The sequence below is a fragment of the Macaca mulatta genome, chromosome 14 (assembly GCF_049350105.2).
Source record: "Macaca mulatta isolate MMU2019108-1 chromosome 14, T2T-MMU8v2.0, whole genome shotgun sequence".
NCBI classification, from domain to species: Eukaryota; Metazoa; Chordata; class Mammalia; order Primates; family Cercopithecidae; genus Macaca; species Macaca mulatta.
This window is the reverse complement of record NC_133419.1, coordinates 45,272,103-45,292,821: the sequence shown is the minus strand read 5'-3', so window position 1 is coordinate 45,292,821 and position 20,719 is coordinate 45,272,103. Positions and strand designations below refer to the sequence as shown.

The 20,719-nt window shown below is 44.5% G+C and overlaps 1 pseudogene; it reads right to left on the bottom strand.

The window, feature by feature from the left end:
- Positions 1-2,566: 2,566 nt before the first annotated feature.
- On the bottom strand, positions 2,567-20,075 carry LOC144334576 (uncharacterized; annotated as a pseudogene).
- Between the last annotated feature and the right edge of the window lie 644 nt (positions 20,076-20,719).

Here is a 20,719-nt window from a genome sequence, read left to right as displayed (position 1 = left end):
GATCTGCACTCAACTCCTTTCTCAGGATCTGCTAAGACAACTCGGCAATTCCTCTTAGTTATTGTTATGGGTTAAGCTGCGTCCCCCAAAAGGCCAGGTTGAAGTCCTAAACCCCAGCACAGAATGTGGCCTTATTTAGGGACAGAGTGGTTGCAGGTGTAATTAATTAAGATGGGGTTTCACTAGAGTAGGGTAGGCCTTTCATCTAATCTGACTAGTTTCCTCATAAGAAGACAATGTGAAGATCCAAGAGACAAATGCCATGGGAAAACGGAGGCACAGAAAGGAGTCAGGTAGAAGTAAGGATTCTACCCGAGTCTCAGAGGGAACATAGCCCTGCTGACACCCTGACTTCAGACCTCCGTCATCCAAAACCTCGAGAGAATAAGCTTCCATTGTTTGAAGTCACCTTGGGGGTGGTACTTAGTTATGGTAGCCCTAGGAAACTAGCACAGTCATTTATCCAACAGAAAAGCAGACATATATGGGCCAAGAAACATAGACACAAATGTTCACAGCAGCACTACTCATAATTACAAAAACTGGAAAGAACCCACATGTCTGCTGACAGTAGAAGGACAAATGAAATAATGATCCGTCACTATCACCCCACAGTGAAAATGTGTGTGGATGAATGTTGAGTAAATGTTGAGTGAAAACCGCCAGACACAAACTGATGCCAAATGTATGATTCCATGCCTATGAAGTTCACAATAGCCTTCAGGAGTGAGTGCAGGCTCAGGTCATAGAAATACAAAGGAAAGCGAGAAGGGAGGGGCAGCAGTTGGGAGGGGTGGAAAGGTGCTTTGGGGTGCTGGCACCGTGTCCTCCTTCTTGACTTGGGTGGTGCTATGGTATGAGTGTTTGTATCCCTCCAAAATTCATACAGTGAAACCTAAATCCCAATGTGTTAATATAAGGAAATGGGCCCTTACGGGGTGATGGGGTCATGAGGAATCCGCTGTCATGAATGAGATTAGTGCCCTTAAAAAAGAAGCCACACTGGCTAACACGGTGAAACCCCATCTCTACTAAAAAAATACAAAAAACTAGCCGGGCGACGTGGTGGGTGCCTGTAGTCCCAGCTACTCAGGAGGCTGAGGCAGGAGAATAAAAAAAAGAAGCCACAGAGCTAGCTAGTCCCTTCCACTGTGTGAGGACACAGAGCACAGAAGCCATCTATGAACCAAACAGCAATCCATCACCAGACGCCAGGTCTGCTGGTGCCTTGATTATGGGATTCCCGGCCTCTGGATCTGGAAGAAAAAATTTTCTGTTGTCTAAAAGCCACCCAGTTTATGGTAGTTCTGTTATGGCATCTTTAACAGACCAAGACAGGTGGTGGTGACACAAGCGTTTGCTTTGTTGTAGACCTTTGAGCTACATGTGTTGTGCACCAGAAGGTTTTTAGAAAGTAAACACGACCCCAGGCTGTCCACCTGGCCACCGAACCCAGTGAAAGCTGCAGTGCAGCTGAGACAGCTGCCCCTGAGCCCTGGCTTTGGCCTCCACCTCATCACTAACTCACTGCTTGAATTCTCAGCAGTAGGTCAGTTCCTGAATCCATAAATCGAGGACACTGTCTGTGTCCACCTTGACACTAACCGATGTGTGAGCTTCGACAAGTTAATGCCACCCCCCATGCCTGAGTTTCCTCTTAAGTACCCACTCTGTCATGCAGGATTGAGGAAGGTGATGCATCACGTGTGCCAGACTCCATGAAACACTGACTCCATCTTCTTCATCCTCCCAGCTGCTTGCCGCGCAGTCTCTGCAGGAGTCAGAGGATGGAGCTGCAGAGCCTCTGAGGGCAGAATTAGGCCCAATAGGGGAGGATGCAGAGAGGCACATCAGGACCCCATACAAAGGAAAACGTCCTAAGGGCCACAGGAATAGGCTGCTTTAATGGGATACTGAGCGCCCCATCACCACTGGAGTACACACAGAGGCTGGAGAACGACCTGACCGAAGCAGCAGACGAATCCTCGCCCTGGGTGACAGGTGAGTCCAGGTGTCTTGGGAGCTTTGTTCACCTGGAAGGATTGCCTTGGGCAGAGGAGATCGTGGAAAGGGTGTTGAGGTATGGAGACCTGAGTTACTTAGCCTACCCTAGCTGCTACTCTCAGAGAAGTCCTATCCACTCTCAGGGACATAGTCTTCCTCTCTAATGAGGGCTTGGACTAGTTCAATGGTTCCTTAATGTGGCTCATCACCAGTGACACAGAACCTCCCCTATTGCTGCTGGATCAGAATATCCTGGGGTGGGGAATCAGGAATACGGTCTTCCCCCAACTCATATTCCAGGGCCGCAATTAGGGGCAGCGCTTTCCACCTCACAGTGGCCACAAGAGGGCAGCAAAGCCCAAGCAATGCCATCCTCAGGCAGGCTCTGCCTTTCTTGGTGGACCTGCAAAACAGTAAATTCATCTCTCTCTCAGTTAGGTAGAGTATTTTTAAAAGGATTGGACCCCGGTGTGGTTGGTAGCTCACACCTATAATCCCAGCACTTTAGGAGGCCGAGGCCAGTGGATCACCTGAGGTCAGAAGTTTGAGACCGGCCTGGCCATCACGGCAAAACCCCATCTCTACTAAAAATACAAAAATTAGCCAGGTATGGTGGTGCGTGCCTATAATCCCAGCTACTGGGGAGGCTGAGGCAAGAGAATCACTTGAAGCCAGGAGGCAGAGATTGCAGTGAGCCAAGATTGGCCACTCCACTCCAGCCTAGGCGACAGAGCGAGACTCTGTCTCAAAATAAAATCAAAAGGACTCTCAGAAGGTTGAGCATACTATGTTTCCCTCTACCTCATGCTTGGAGAATGAAGCTACATTCTCTATAAAGGGGATAGGAAAAGGAATTGATGTGTGTCAGGCATCTTCTTAAGCCAAGCAGCCTGCCTTCATGAACCATGTGATCTGCATAACTATTGCGTGAGGTTGGTATCAATATCCTTTCTCTCCTGATTGGTCAAGGGACTTGGGCAAGGTCTTGCTAATGAGAGACAGAGTAAGGACTTGAACCCAGGCCCTGCCAGAAAGTATGGAGTCTTGCTCCTACACCAGCCTGCACCCCTACCAGCCACCGCTGACTATGCATTCACATCCATGACCTCACTGGCATTCCGCCTTGGCCCTGCAGGTGAGGCCCGGAAGGTATTATTACACTTAGGAAAGGAAACTGTCTCAGAATGGACCTTGAGCTAATGATGCTGCCAGAATAAGAATCCAGGTGCTCTAACTTCCCTTCCCAGGCAACTAGGGGAGCAGTTAGGCCCACAGGCTCTGGAGTCAAATCAAGGCTCGACTGTTTGCAAGCTGCGACCCTGGGCAAATGGTGCAGCTCTCTCTGAGCTCAGCTTGCTCATCTGTAAAAGAGAAATGATAATACTGACCTGCAGTTGACGCTATAAGTGTTCTTCTCAGTGTAGGGTTGGAAAGGTATGGTACCTTTCTTCACCCACCATAAGACTGACGAATGACACTCGTACAACAAAAGACAAATTAACAAGATAAAAGCATAACAAATTTACTTAAAGTGTTATGTGACACAGGGGCTTTCAGAATAAAGACCTAAAGACTCAAGAGAAAACTGTCTATTTTTAGCCTTAGACCCCATGAAGAATGCACAGCCATGTAGAAATATGATTGGACGATTGGACAGAGAGGGTATGATCTAATGCTAATAGGCTGAGTGGGGAAACCCAGCAAGGCCTGGCTGTTCAGATTCTTCTCGGCCTCTCTGTGTGGCGTTCCTTCCTCCCTGGTTTGGGGCAAGGTCCCTTCTGGAATAAGAGTCTTATTATCTGCTATCAGACAAGGTAGGTCAGAGAATTTCTTTATGGATAGCTCTTACATAGAAAGGCAGGGGAAAGTTAAAGTCATACTTCTAGGTTTTATGGCTGGCTTTGGGGAAAAGGAATTCTAGTTTTTATGGCCTGACTTGGAGGAGAAAGGTTAGCAGAAGAAAAAGGAAAAAGGAAAAAGGACAGAAAGAGACTTTGTTTATGAAACCATTTCAGTGTCATTCAGTTCAAAGCACTCAGCATGCCAAGACACCACACTTCGGGATATCGTTTTCTGAACCCTGACATTAGCCATCCACTCTTCCTAAGTGAACTGCAATCGTTTTCACAGCTGTTTTTAAAAGGTCACTGTCTTTGTTTTATGCTGCAATAACAGAATACCTGAGACTGGGTAATTTATAATGAACAGATGTTTATTTCTTGTGGAGGGTGAGAAGTCTATGGTCAAGGCGCCTGAATTCTGGGCAAGGACCTTCTTGCCGTGTCATCCCATGGCAGAAGGCAGAAAGGTAAGAAAGAGAAAAAGGGGGTGAGGCGACTCAACTCATCCTTTTACAAGGGACCCACTTTTGCAAAAACTAACCCACAACCCACCCCTTCAATAACAGCATTAAGCCACCTGTGAGGGCAGAGCCACCATGACCTAATCACCTCTCCAAGGTCCCACCTCCCAATGCTGTTGCCTTGGGGATTGCATCTCCAACACACAGACTTTGAGGGACATAGTCAAGCCATACCTGTTGCCCAGATCTTGCCAGGCTGGAATTTATTTCTGGCCTCCTGTCTAGTAAGGACCAAGGTAGTTACCTGTGATGGGATTGCTGCTAGGGGACCTGGGTTTCAGTGTAGACATTTTCATGAACTTGCTGCATTACCTGTGGGGACTCACTCCCCATCTGTGGGCTCAGGACAGTCAGGTGTGAAGCAAAGGCAACGTGTCAGTGAGCCCTCCCTCACTGCTGACCCGTCCCCTCGCTTCCTTCACTTTTCTTTGCTCTGTATCCCAAGTGAGCGCTGGACCTGCCTCAGGCACCACTGCGATGGAGAAACTTTGGGTTCAGTTACACCTTCTGAGCCTCTTGGCTCTGGTCACTTTTTCAGTGGAACACTTCTTCTTCGTTTTATTTTTTTAAGAGAAAGGGGCTAGGCATAGTGGCTGACACCTGTAATCCCAGCACTTGGGGAGGCCAAAGCGGGTGGATCACCCAAGGTCAGGAGTTCCAGACCAGCCTGGCCAACACAATGAAACTCTGTCTCTACTAAAAATACAAAAAAAAAAAAAAAAAAAAAAAAAATTAGCCAGACATGTTGGCAGCTACCTGTAATCCCAGCTACTTGGGAGGAGAATCATTTGAACCTGGGAGGTGGAGCATGCAGTAAGCTGAGATCGTGCCACTGCACTCCAGCCTGGGTGACAAAGTGAGACTCCGTCTCAGAAAGAAAAGAAAAAGAGAAAGGGTCTCACTCTCTGTCACCCAGGCTTCAGTGCAATGGCCCAATCTCGGCTCACTGCAGCCTCAAAGTCCTAGGCTCAAGCCATCCTCCCACCTCAGCCTCCCAAGGTGCTGGGATTACAGGCATGAACCTCTGGGCAAAGCTTTGTGATTCTTAATACTTTTGGAATAAGGAGCCCTGCATTTTCATCTGCATCGGGCCCTGCAGATTATTACGCAGTAGGTCCTGGTGTGGATTCGTGTGCCTGGGTTGTGTGCCCATTCGTTGAGCTAGGGTACGGGGATCATCAGCTACACCCAGACCACACAGACCCAGAAGCGTGGGACAGGGATGCTAAAGAAAAACTGAAGAGCGTTACCAGAAGCAGGAATGGTTGTGGCGTCGGCAAAATTGAACACCATGTGCGTACAGACACCGATGTGGGAAAGTTCTGAGTATTTGAGGGAAAACCCAAAATCACGCCGTCGGAGCGCTTCCTGGCCTGGAACAGCACCGCGGCATGTGTGGCTCCGTGGAGGGCGTGGCGCACCGTGCAGCCTTACTCGCAGCGTGGAGAGTTCCAGTTCCCAAATGGCAGCGTCAGGCAAGCTGCCTCCAATCCCCCTCCCTCGGACAACCAGAAAGAAACAAACACCCAGCGCCCAGATCCACACCAGCAGCAACCCAGAGCTCGAGTCTGAGGATGAGACGGTTCCAGGGCCACAGAAAAGAGGAAAACCTCCGGGCAGATGGTGGGGGAAGGAGACCTCCAGATTCAGGCCGCCTCCGCCCACCCACATTCGGCCTGGCACCGATCCTGCGGAGTCTCTCCCCAACGCACGGTTTCTACACTGGAACGACTGAAGCTGAGGGGGTGCGCCAACTCCCCCACCTTCGCGGGTCCCCTGGCAGGAGACCTGTCCTTGCCTTACCGCCGGGGTGTGGCTGTGACTGAAGGAAGCGGCATCCCTGAGCTGAGTCGGAGACAGAGAGGCGGGGACACTCCCAGCCCGGAAACTCTGCCCTGCAACTCGGCCAAAGGAGACGCCGCATCGGAGCGACTGTTCCGCAGCACCATGCTGTAGGAGGTACATTCCTCTGATGCCCTGGGCGCAAACCCCTAGCCAGCCTTCCCACACTGCCAGGATAACCCTTTTGAGACTTCCCCTATTTGGGACAGGCAGCACTCCCACCTTTTACTGGAGACGAAGCGAACCTGGGTTTAGGGCGCCACCTAGAGCCGAAAAAAGGAAGCGACCTGGCCGCGAAGCTTCTCTAGGCAAGGATGTCCCGTAGAAACCCGAACAAGCCAGACAGAGAAAACTGGAGTAAATAACTAATCCTTCATTGTAAAGACACAGACGTACACCCACAAAAAACACCAGCAAGCAGGAGACTATGACCTACGCAAAAGGAGAAAGCAAAAATCCAGTGACTGGCCCTAACGACATGGCGATTGGTGAACTCCCTGACCAAGAATTCAACATAGCGGTTTTAAGGAAACTCAGCGATTTCCGAGATAGCACACAAAAGCAATTCAGAAACTTATCAAAGTTAACAAAATATTCACGTAATTTTAAAAACCAAACACATCTTGAAACTGAGACGTTCATTTGCTGAATCGCTGAAATTCATTTGCTGAAGAACTCTACAGACGCTCAACAGCAGAGGGAACCAAACAGAGGAAAGAATCAGTGAGCTTGAAGACTGGCTATTAGAAAATATAGCCAGAGGGAAAAAAAGAAGAAAATAACTGAAAGAAATAAAGACCACCAACAAGATCTACAAAAGTAACTCAAAAGACCAAATCTAAGATCTACAAAAGTAACTCAAAAGACCAAATCTAAGATCTACAAAAGTAACTCAAAAGACCAAATCTAAGAATTGTTGATGTTCAAGAGGGAGCTGAGGCCGAGCTTTTGGCTCATTCCTGTAATCCCAGCACTTTGGGAGGCATAGGTGGGAGGATTGCTTGTGGCCAGGAGTTTGAGACCAGCCTGGACAACATAGCGAGACCTCATCTCTACTAAAAATTAAAAAAGTATTAGCTGGGCACACTGATGTGCACCTGTAGTCCCAGCTACTCAAGAGGCTGAGACTGGAAGACCGCTTGAGCCTGAGAGATGAAGGCTGCAGTGAGCCGTGATTGTGCCACTGCATTCCAGCATGCGTGACAGAGTGAGACCCTGTCTCAAAAAAACAAAACCAAAACAGTAGGAACTGAGCAAGAGCAAGGGGCAGAAAGCTTATTCAAAGAACTAATAATATAGTAATACCCAACCTGTCGCGGCACTCCTTTCCTGTGCCAGGCACTGTGCTAAGCAATTAATATGTACTATCTCATTTAATCCTCTCAGCGACTCTACGGCAAGAGTATTATTAATGGTGCTTCATGAAAGGAAAAACTCAAGGAAATATCTCTTCTTCCTATAGCGTGAGAGCCAGCTAAGGAGTGCAAGCCACCCCCCAACCATGGGGTGAGAAGTGTCCTCTCTGTTCTCCCAGCAGTCCTGTGCTTCCCTGTTACAGAGTACCCACCACTCTGCTGTGATGGCCGTGACCCTGCATCTCTTCCATGTGAAATGAGAGCTGGAGGCATGGCTCACTGCATGATACAGTTCTAGTCCCTAGAACAGAACTAGGCTCCTATGAGGAAATGCAATAAGAACAGCGAACAAAGAAAGAGAGAGGTAGAAGGAAGCTCAGAAGTTTAAAGAACTCAATCTGGCAGAAAAAGAAAGAGGAGATGAGGAGGGAGTGAGATGAAGGGAAGCTGAATGCAAGGAAGTTCAGAGGGGAAACTCTATAGAATGTACATGGAAAATAAAGTTAATCAGCAGGGATGAAAAGATATCTTAAACGTCAATACCAACAGGAAAAAGACCTAACTGTATATCAAATTGAACTTTAAATAATTTAGTGGAATATAATTTTAATGGAATACAATCTTGTGCTTTGCTTTGTAAATGTGTCGATGGTCGTGGTATTGATGTAGTAATTCCAGCACTATTTTGTGACTAAGGAAGGTTATAGCAAATATATTGTTTGGGGGAATAATAATTCTCATTCACTAAGAGAGAAGGGAGGAAATATATGGAATGGGAACAAACGAAGAACACCACACTGCTGTATTCAATTAAAGATTACCAGTAAGACCTTCCCTCTTGCTCCACATAGATAGATAGAGAGATGGTAGCTATAAATCTGTTCTCTGAAAGAGCATAGAAGCAACGATATTATAGTACAAATGATCGCAGCCACCACACCATGATTTCTAAACGTCATTCTCTAATTTTAAAAACCTGAACTTCTTGGAGAAGTGACTGATTCCAGGTATTTGACAGAAAAATTACAAGGCAAGCCTGAACATCTTGTATCACAAAACATGGAGGTGTGAAAACAGACAAACAAACAAAAACAGTGGAGAACACGGGATCCAGCTTAAAGGGGCTTCCCCGGCCAGATCCGAGAGACCTGAGCATCAAGGAGAACAATGGCGGCTATGTATCATAAGATAATTGAATAAAACAAAAATCCACAAGTCACTGTGACAAGTAAAGGCTAAAGGTGCTTCCATGCCAAACCATACTGCTCAGCCACAGGCCACTTTCTTTTGCCAGGCAGGCATAAAGAGGACCATTTGAAAAGAGTTGGCGAGATGAAGGAAAGGCAAGGTACAGGCCTGCATAATATTACAGAGATTTCATTATGAGAGAGGAGGTGTTGCCAAATGAGAATATATTTATCTTCCTTATTATGGGTTAGACAAGGGCTTAAAAACTGGTAGCTTAATGTCCTGCTATAACTCACAGATATTTTTACTCACAAATTTAATTGGGAAATTACACTTAAATTCCAGATTTCTGGATTCTCTTAAAAACCAGGCAATCTGGTCTTCATTCCAACCTGAAAACAATCAGCTAACATGAGCAGAAATTGTCCTGTTCACTGGGGCCTGCATCCTTGGGCTCACCAGAGCTCCCAGTAGTCCAGGCTCCCTTCACTAATTGTTGTCATCTGCCAGGCCCCTGGAGACATTATCCTTTATGACCACTAGTTTGTTTATGTTTCTGACTTACGAGCTATAAAACTGAAATAACCACTAGTTTAAACTTCACTGCCTCTGAGAATTAGTGTCTGTCATTAGGATAGAGGGGTGTGTGTGTGTGTGTGTGTGTGTGTGTGTGTGCGCGCGTCAGCTTGATGAAATTTCATTCAACATCTACTAACAAGACAGTTGGGAGAATGACGAGATGAACTCCCACTTGTGAAGACTAGATTTGGAAGCACTGTTCCTGGACTTCACTAAAGAATTTAGGACATGAGGACAGGTGCAGTGGCTGACGCCTATAATCCCAGCACTTTGAGAGGCCAAGGCAGGTGGATCACTTGAAATCAGGAGTTTAAGACCAGCCTGGCCAACATAGTGAAAATCCGCCTCTACTAAAAATACAAAAATTAGACAAGTGTGGTGGCACATGCCTGTAATCCCAGCTACACAGGAGGCTGAGGCAGGAGAATAGCTTGAACCCAGGAGGCAGAAGTTGCAGTGAGCCAAGATTGCACCACTGGACTCCAGCCTGGGTGACAGAGCGAGACTCTATCTCAAAAAAAAAAAAAAAAAAAAAAAAAAAAAAAAAAAAAAGAATTTGGGACATCAAAAGTCTCCCTGGACTCGGAGCACCCAACCACCCTACTTGTCTTGTGGACACCTCTTCTTTACCTTCCATTCCATGTGAACTTGGGCAGGGGGGTAATAATTGAAACAGGAGGGGAAGGAGATACAACTGGAATTAGAATGTTCCCTATGGGAAAGGAGTCAAGTTTTCCAAAAAGTTGATGGAAGGCTTCAAGCTGGTTAATGCCTTAAGAAGGCTCTTTTGAAAGGGGGCCAAATATAATGATGGGATGGGTTTGAGGAGCAAAATTGGCTAATTGTGTAAAGAATTTGTCTTAGATGTCTCAGAAGAGGCATCTGGTGGTTGTTTATGCAACAGCCACCCTACCCTTTTGACTAATAGAACCCCAGGTTTGTTCAAGCATCAGTGTGCCCAGCGACAAAGAATCCGTGATTGGTCTGATTATGGTAGCTCCATAGCTTGTGATTAATCTGTACATGGCAAGAATCCAGTTGTGTCCAATGAGAGACATAAGGAGGATTCTGGGAAGGACTTTCCTCCAAAATAAAAGAGATTCATGCAAGAAGTTCCCTTTGCCATTGTCCCTTTTGCTTCCCATTTTGGATGCTGTCATATGAAGAAGTGATGGTTGGAGCTGCAGCAGCCACCTTGCCACCACAAAGCAACCAGCTCCAAAGCCAAAATGCCAAGGAAGGTTGAGTAGGAGAATATAGGAACAAGGCAGTATGGGAAACATGACCTGGTCCATTTTCACTCCTCCATTCAAGCCTATAGAGAGGTGGCAGTATCCTATTAAGAAATGGGGTCCCAGATTCCAGAGTGGTCATGAGCGAAGAAGTTAGTGGTGGCTCTCAGGGCGGTTGGTAGTGGTAGGAGAACTATTATGGCTCCAAGGAATATTGGCAAGCAGAAAACTTGGAAAGAATGTAAAAAGAAAACCTTTCTTTTCCCAGTGGGAACTGACCTTGAAAGGTGGTAGGGGCTGATTATGAGAGGTTGTAAGAAAGCACAAAATCAATCTCTACAGTAATGAGCATGGAATGGTCTACCTGCAGAATATGATAAGCTATGTCACAGAACCTGAGTTGCAGTCATGATCCCGTGATGAAGACACAATGCCACCAACTATAGGCCTTCGCATCCTATGTGAGCTACTTGGTGACAGGTGGGTCTATGTTCGTTTCTCCTCCTATTTCAAGATAAGGTTGGGTGCCGTGGCTCGTGCCTGTAATCCCAGCACTTTGGGAGGCCGAGGCAGGTAGATCACCTGAGGTCAGGTGTTCAAGACCAGCCTGGCCAACATGGTAAAACCCTGTCTTTACCAGAAATACAAAAATTAGCTGGGCATGGTGGCAGACGCCTGTAATTCTAGCTACTCAGGAGGCTGAGGCAGGAGAATCACTTGAACCAGGGAGGCAGAGGTGGCAGTGAGCTGAGATTGCACCACTGCCCTCCAGCCTGGGTGACAGAGCAAGACTCCATCTCAAAAATAAATAAATAAATAAATAAATAAATAAATAAATAAATAAATAAATGTGGGAACTTCTTCAATGCTAATTGATGGATCAAAATATGGTCATGGAGTGCCAATTAAACAATCTGATCTATTTTTCTCCCTGTCTTGGACCACTACCAATATGCTACTATTTTATTTATGGAGACACTGAGGTCTAAAAAGTTACGTAACTCAGACAAGGCATACACAGCAGTGAATGACAGACCTAAGATGTGAACTAAGACGTTTCTGTCTTCTTCTCTCATATAACAACTGCCTCTTTGACAATACCTTTCAACTTACAAGTTAGTCCAAAATCCAAGAAGTTTGGATCCAACTGCCTCCTGCTGCTCTTCTCAGTCAGGTCACATGAATCTTCGTCATGGAAGTATTAATAGGCAGTGCTTTAACTGACTTCGGTAACATGACTTGAACATAGTGGATTCTTAATGAATGACTTGTGGGTGTAACTCAGACTAAATTGCCAAAAATTGAGGCACAATAGAAGGACAGAGTAGGGATGGTTTTTTTGTTTTTTTGTTTTTCCAAATCATGCCCTTCTTTTTGTACTTCAAGTATTTCCTGAATACCTAAGTGCCATCTACCATAAAGCAGCTCACTGTTAGAGGTGGCACAGACTAGACAGTGCAGAGCCTCTGGAGCAAGACTGCTTAGGTCTGAAGCTCTGCTTGACAGTTGCCAGTTGTGTGACCTCCTGCAAGCAAACGCCTCAACACTTTGTGCCTCTGTTTTACAGTCAGTATAAATAAATATATTAAATAGAACCTACCTTGTAGGATTGTTATGAGGAATAACGTGGAAAGTAAATACATGTAGTTTGTGTAGACTAGTACCTAGTATGCAGTAAATGTTATGTAAATGTTATTATTCTGTCTACTTGTAACTTGGCCTTGAGTAAGAGAGTCCCATCTTCGCATCCCAGTTCCCTTCTCCAGACTGGAATCCAAAGCCCAGGGTCTATCTCCCCTCTGCTCTCCTTTACCAAAACCCACTTCTTCTTCCTCCCACATCCCCTCTGCAAGGAAATATCATTTTTCCCAAATGCCCACTTGCTTTTTGCCCCCATTCAGTGCCTATCCCCAAGTCCACCCCAAGGTCCATGTCCCCTGAGAAGGCTTCTCCCCCTAGGTCACTTCTACCCCTTGTCTTTTGCCTAAGCTCCAATTTGCACACTGTTACCGCCCGGTCCTGCCTGCCTGTTGGCTGGCCTGTTCTGTGTGGCTGCCATCACACAGACTTTGTGTCAAAGACCGTGCATCACATCACACAGACTTTCAGCCACGGCATGGAGCGCAAGGGATGGGAGTATATCTTATGCATTTTCCTGCACCCCCTCCCATATGCATGCACACACACACTATCATACCTGTGTATGTAATCAGTGCTCCGTAGAGACTGCTGGATGTCTGACTACACCATCCACTCACTCACTTCTCTTCTCATTTTCGTGTCCCCACCCAGTCTGAATCACCAAACTCTGCTTCCCTACTGATTTATCTTGCATCAGCCCAGTATCTGTAGACTTAAAATAAGACAAAGGCAAAAACAAATCAAGAACTTCCCTTAACAACACGTACCTTCTCAGCCACTGTTTCATTGCTCTGCTTCCTTTTATAGCTAACGTGCTTGAAAAACTTGTCTATATTTGGCTTTCAGATTTTTTTGACTATGACCCACAGTAGGAAATATATTTTTATAAAGCAGCCGAACGCACACATACGCTATCACACAAGCACACACACCCAAACACAGGCACCTGCACACACATAGTCACACAAACATACATATGAAATGGAAACAAATATTTTATAAAACATTACTCATGGAATGCATGCTAAGACTTTTCTATTCAGTTCTATACCATGTTATACTATTTAATTATTTTAAAAAAACACTAACCTAGATTTTGTCCGCCTCCTTTTCTCCTATTAAATTTTTTGGCATTAAGAAATGTTTAAATATGTTAAAGGTCAAAGGGTAGTATAATCAACTTTATTCTTACTACTTACAATTTACAAATGTTAACTGCCATATTTCCTTCAGGTGAAAACCTGGCAAAATTCAAGTCCCCTGTATGACCTCCACCTCACTCTATTTCCCTTTGTCCCTCTTTCCAGGCAAGAATTGGATATGTATCCTGTGTGCATTCTTCACTTTTACTAAATCTTTGTATATCTACTAGATATATTTTTCCAATTTGAAAATTTTATATTTTACATTTTGGTTTTTAGTCTATTTCGAGTAAATGTTTGCATGTGATATGAGCTCAGGATCAGAAGTACACATGATTTTGAAGAGCCAATTATCTCAGCATCCTTGATTGAAGTGTATGTTTTCTCTCCATTGATCAGAAATGGCTTCCCTATCAACAGCAAGCTTTCATATATATTTAGTTCTGTTTCTGGTACATTTTATGGCTCAATTCACTTCCATTTGGCTTATACCTCCATCTCACAAGGAAAACTGGTCTTGTCAGGGTCTCTAGTGACTTCTACCTAGTTAAGTAGTTTCTATTCATCTTCATTGCCATTTTAGAAATTTCAGGGGAGTTGGCATCCTGCTTTTTGAAATGTTCTCTCCTCTTTGCTTCTATGAGGACTTACTCTCCTGGTCTTCTGCCCACCTTTAAGGCAGCATCCTTTCCATCACCTTCACTAGTGCCTTCTACTGTATCCAGTCCTGGCACCAGTTCCCCCTCCCCCTCCTCCTGCTTCTTCCACCCTTCTTTATCTTTAAAAAAGTAAGTAAATAATGCATGAACACATTCCTAAAGTGGATAAATGAAGGAGGGCACAGCTATAAGAGGAAACATGAAGCATCTTTTCATCTCTGCCTCTCCCATTTCCCCACAGAGGCACTGTAGACAGCTGGAGAAATGGGGCACAGAATGGGAGCTTCCTCCAGTATCCATTCTCCTCTTCATCGTCTGTAATCAAACTGCCCAGAAGGGATCTGACGTTTCCCTCCCTTGCAGTTCTGTGTAGTCCTGTGACTGAGTTCTGGCTCAGGGTTGAGAAGGGAAATTGGTATGTGTAGCTTCAAGGACATTCCCTCAAAGGAAAGGACATGCTCTTCTCCCTCTCTTTTCTCCTTTCTACTGTTGGATTCCCAGAGCCAGAGCAACCACCCGGAACCATAAAGTAGGAGCTGTGTGTTGAGGGAGAGAGGGGAGGATTGAGAAAGGCATAGACACTGATGATCTTGGAGCCACCATTCCAGTCCATACTTGTACACAGGTGATAAATGTGCAGCTTTTGTAAACTATTATCATTTGAGATTTTCTCTCATACCCAAAATATATCTAACTAAATGCTAATATATATTTTATTTTTCATAAAAAGTCCATATGTGATTTCGTGGCTTTTTTATTTTCTATTTTATTACCAACAGCATATTCCTCCATTTGCCTCACTTCTCACACTTAATTAATTCCTACAATCTGTTGATTTTACCTTTAACATTTCAGCCTCTCTGCACCCTCATTGCCATTCCCCCTATCCAAGCTACCATAATTTTTAACTGATGCCAACTGGTCATTCCACTTCAACTTTTGCCCATAGATAGAACTAGCTTATTCTTCAATTCATTCTCTGCATAGTGTTCAGGATGATTTTTTAAAAACACAAATCAATTTATATCAATCCATGCTTAAAACCCTTCTGTACTTTCCCATCCCATATAGAATGAAATGTAAGTCTTTTATGGGCCCACAAAAGTCCACAGGATTTACTCTGTGTTCATCTCGTTGGATCCATTTTGGTCCAGGCTATCTCTCTCTTTGACCACGTTATATCTATTTCCTTTCAAGCCTTTTCCACCTCTTCCTGCCCTCCACAGACTTGGTGATAAGCAGCCTGGAACACCAATATGGTTTGGCTGTGTCCTTGCCCAAACCTTACCTTGAATTGCAATAATCCCCACATGTCAAGGGTGGGGCCAGGTGGAGATAATTGAATCATGGGGGCAGTTTCCCCCTTACTATTCTCATGGTAGTGAATAAGTTTCACAAGATCTGATAGTTTTATAAATGGGAGTTCCCCTGCAGAAGCTCTCTTGCTGCCATGTAAGACGTGACTTTGTTCCTCCTTTGCCTTCTGCCATGATTGTGAGGCCTCCCCAGCCTTGTGAAACTGTGAGTCAATTAAACCTCTTTCCTTTATAAATTACCCAGTCTTGGGTATGTCTTTATTAGCAGCGTAAGAACAGACTAATACAAACACCCTTTCTACAATACGTGCCCCACTGGCTCTTTCAGATATCTGCTAAAATGTCACCTTCTTAAAGAGGCTCCTCTGGCCAGCTTTGCATCCTACTTATTTCTCTCATAGCCCTTCTCACAATTTATAATTATGTATGCCCTTATTTTATTCTCCTACTGGGCTGTAAGCTCCCCAAGAGAAAGGTGTCAGTTTATCTCAGGAATCACTCTATCCTCAGGAACAATAATGTATCTAGACACAGAGAAAGCATGCGATAAATACTTGCTAAAGGAAATTGCCCTGACCTAGAGTTAAGAAACTTTGATTCAAGTACCATCTTCACTGCCAGATGCAGTGGCTGACGCCTGTAATCCTAACACTTTGGAAGGCCGAGGTAGGCGGATCGCCCAGTGTCAGGAGTTCAAGGCCAGCCCGGCGAACATAGTAAAACCCTGTCTCTACCAAAAGTACAAAAAAATTAGCTGGGCATGGTGGTGGGCACCTGTAATCCCAGCTATTTAGGAGGCTGAGGCAGGAGAATCGCTTGAACCTGGGAGGCAGAGTGTGCAGTGGGCCGAGATCGCACCACTGCACTCCAGCCTGGACAACAGAGTGAGACTCTGTCTCAAAAAAAAAAAAAAAAAAAAAACAAAAAAAAAACATCTTCACCACTAACAGGCCGTGCTGTGTTAGGAAAATCAGTCAACCTATGGGAACCTATATGGAACATGCAGATAATAAGACCTACCCTGATTATCCTCATGAGGTTATAAAAATCAAGTGTGATGTTGCCAGGTAAAATTTTAAAACTCTGAACAAATGTGAAGCAGGGAAATTTACTATTGAAGCAAGGGAAACTTACATGAGAACTTAGCTTACCCAGTTTTAGAGGAACCTGCTTCTTAAAATATGTGTAAGTGGAATGGGCTTCTATAAAATAGTCTGTCCAAAGCCTTATCAATCATAACCATTTATCCCTGGTCATATTCCCTGTAGCCATAGCTTTAAAGGAAGCATTTTCTTGGAATATAAACCTTGGCACTACTTATGTCATCAAACCCAGGAAATGGGTCCTTTTAACTTGAGAATGAAGAGTTTAGTGGCAGTTGCTAGTTGAAATGAAAGTTTTTGCTCAGAACAATCCAGTTCAGCTCTTTTGCCCTTTGATCTGCTTTGCTTAGTTTGTTACTGATTGCTGGGATGTTATATTTACAGAAAAGTTTAGTAAAATGTAGGGGGTGGCCTGTCCTTTCACATTGGGATGCCTATGTGGTGTAAATAATCCTCTTTCAATCACAGTCTAAACATGGTTCTAAAACAAGATGTTTGTGCCAAAAGGAATTCCAAGAGGCATTACCCTGATGGTTGAGGGGTGTGGGGGAGCAGGGGTGAGTGAGTTAAATAATAGAATCATCAGCCCCACTGAGCTTGAGCCATTTGGAGGTGGGGTACACTTTTGTTGCTTTGGATTACCAAAGAATGAATTGAAACTTCACTTTTTCTTTTATTAAACACCTTATGCTAATAGTATTTTTGTCATTTACACTATAAAGAATGTGGTCTCATTTTGTTCTTAGCAACCTCTATGCAAACACATTTGGACTCTTTTTATATAAACTTCTTATATGGGGATAATTGTAGATTTACATAAAAGCTGCAAAGACGGTTCAGAGTGTTCCTGTGTCCCCATCACCCAATTTCTCTAATATTAACATCTTATGTTAGTATGGTACATCTGTCATCATTGATGAACCAATATTGATGCATCATTATTCACAAAAGTCATTTCTTTATTGAGATTGTGCTAGTTTTTGCCTAATGCCCTAATGTCCTTCTTTCTGTTCTAGGATCTGGATAGGCTACTACTTTGCATTAGATTGGGCTTCGTTTTGCATTGGCATCAAAAAGTCATATTTTTTTTTCTTTTAAAGTAAAACCATCATGTTAAAATTAAGGAAATGTTTTTCTTTTTGGAGGGTGTAAAGTTACAGACTTATTTACATTTCTGCCAGGTATATAGTCAATTAATACGGAGTTTTAAAACTTGGATTGTGCAACTCCAGCTAAAGACACTTCTTAAAGGAAAGAGAGTGAATATCTACCAAAAGGACCCCTTGTAGAGGCTGAAGTTGGTGGGGAGAAGTGGTAGTGATTTGAATTCTGCAGTGTCTCTGCCCTTAGTGGAAAGAATGTACTTGAATCTCACCTCTGCTGTCTGGTTAATTGAGGGAAAGTTACTTAGCCTCAGTTTCCCATTCTGGCACATGAAGATATTGATCCTTTCACGCAGGGCTGTGGTAAAGGTTAGATGCAAAGGAAATAAAAGCACTAGCATTATACCCAGCACACTATGGTGTGTTAAGTAGCCATTACTGTTATTCATTTACACTTCAGTAAGGGAAAGAGGCATTTTAGAAATGTTTTACTTGTTTCAGTTTATTGCCTTTGAGCGAAAACATCTCCTACAACAGCGGTCCCCAACCTTTTTGGCACCAGGGACTGGTTTTGTGGAAGACAATTTTTCCATGGACGGGGGGTGAGGGATGGTTTCAGGATGATTCAAGTACATGATATTTATTGTGCATTTTATTTCTATTATTATTATATTGTAATATATAATAAAATAATTATACAACTCACCATAATGTAGAATCAGTGGGAGCCTGAGCTTATTTTCTGGCAGCTAGATGGTCCCATCTGGAGGTAATGGGAGGCAGTGACAGACCATCAGACATTAGATTCTCATAAGGAGCACGCAACCTAAGTCCCTTGCTTGTACAGTTTACAATAGGGTTCGTGCTTCTATGAAAATCTAATGTCGACACTGATCTTGCAGGAGGTGGAACTCAGGAGGTAATGCAAACAATGGGGAGTGGAAGTAAATACAGATGAAACTTCACTCATTTGCCCACGTTCACCTCCTGCTGTGCAGCCTGGTTCCTAATAGGCCACAGACCAGTACCAGTTCGTGGCCCTGGGGTTAGGGACCCCTGTCCTACAACATCACTGTCCACAAAACACATGCGAACAATATCCTTCTCTCTGCTCTTTCTTATGTCTTTCTTGAAACAATATGGTTTATGGTTTCCCCATCCTACCCTATAAAAATTATATCATCCTTCAGGGCGATAGGCAAATTTCACCACAAAGCCTTCCTTGATGCCTTCAGTGTTGGTGAGAGGGGAAGGGTTTTGGAGTCAGGGATAACCAAAAAGATCTCTGAATCTATTTTCTCATCTGTAAATGGAATTTAAAATAGTCATCATGGCCGGGCGCGGTGGCTCAAGCCTGTAATCCCAGCACTTTGGGAGGCCGAGACGGGCGGATCACGAGGTCAGGAGATCGAGACCATCCTGGCTAACACGGTGAAACCCCGTCTCTACTAAAAAATACAAAAAACTAGCCGGGCGAGGTGGTGGGCGCCTGTAGTCCCAGCTACTCGGGAGGCTGAGGCAGGAGAATGGTCTAAACCCGGGAGGCGGAGCTTGCAGTGAGCTGAGATCCGGCCACTGCACCCCAGCCTGGGCGACAGAGCAAGACTCTGTCTCAAAAAAAAAAAAAAAAAAAATAGTCATCATGTGGAATAAAGAAAATAATGTATGTAAAATGCAAATTACTGCATCTAGCATATAGTATGTTCCTCCAATAATAATAATAGCTAATGTTTTAGATAGTAGAATGAGAAATGGAAAGAAGCAGAAAATCTGTTCAGGGCATGCATGCAGAGGCAGGTCTTGGCAGCTGATTCATTGTATTGTGTGGAGGAGAAAGGGAGGGGTCAGGAATGGCACTGGGTCTCTAAATTTTTGAACAAGAGAAATAAAGGCATTCATAGTTAGGGGCAAGAGTCATTTTTTATTTGTAAGAATGTGTTGTTGCAACTAGAGGACATGCCACTTGGTACTGATCATATGGAATTTAACAAGTTTTGGGGACACTCAAGGGCTGATGTCCAGAGACTATTGACCATCTGGGTCTGGAGCTGGGAATGTCAGCAGCGGAATGTAGTTGAGTGACCCGGCACCAAAGTATGTTAGTGGTGATGAATTTGTAGGGGACTGCAGCAACCTCAATTCTTGCCTCCTCAGAAAAAGGAATTCGACTGAGAGCATAAGGCAGTGTGAGAGACTGAGGCAAGTTTTAGAGGAGAAGTGAAAGTTTATTAGGAAGCTTAGGCGCAGGAATGAAAGGCAGGAAAGTACACTTGCGAGAAGGCCAAGCAGGTGACTTCAAAGGTCAAGTGCACTGTTTGACCTTTGGCTTGGGGTTTTATACGTTGGCATAATTATGATGTCTTGCATCCCTTCTCCCCTGATTCTTCCCTTGGGGTAGGCTATCCCCATGTGCAGTGGCCCACCAGCACTTGGCAGGGCCACATGCACAGTGTGTTTGTTGGAGTTGTACACATGCTCACTTGAGGCGTTCTTCCCTTGCCAGTCTACCATTCCTAGAGGAAGGCCATACACCAGTTAAACTCCGCCATTTTGCGTCTTAATGCATATGCTTGAGCCCACTCACCCAACTCCTGTGATCTTATCAGAAAGCTGCAGATGACCAGTTTTGGGTTTTTTCTGTCTCTTGGGAGACTGCCTTTCTCTGGTGCTGGCTATGATCAATTATTTTAGAGAGTTTAACACCACCTGACCATCACCTGATGGTCACTTCACATTCCTGATGGGTTGTGGGGAGCCCCTCTTCTGTCCTGCTTATGTCTGACTAGCTACCTACCATAACAAGAAGAGAGAACTTTGAGTGGCAGATTGGGGTTCTGTATCATACAGGTGCTAATTGAAACTGGAGAGGAGCAGATCACCCAGGTAGCTTGTAGAGAAAGAAGGAGCAAGGACTAAAGATAGAACATTGAGGTACATTAACATTTAAGAAAAAGACAGAGATTGAGGAGTCCAAGGATGAGGCTTAGACACCTTGAGGTATATTTCAGGTAAGGGATGGTTAACGTTGGTGAGAAGTTGCCAGTGAGAAAGACAGGCTGAACGTGGGTAGAGAAGGGGTTATAGAAAGGAAGACTTGCGAGAAGGGAGAGTGGCTTGAAAACCTGTAAAAGGCACAGGTGTGGTTGCAGTTGAGTTTTTAGGTGGGGTGGTAGGAACTTGGCCTAATAGATTT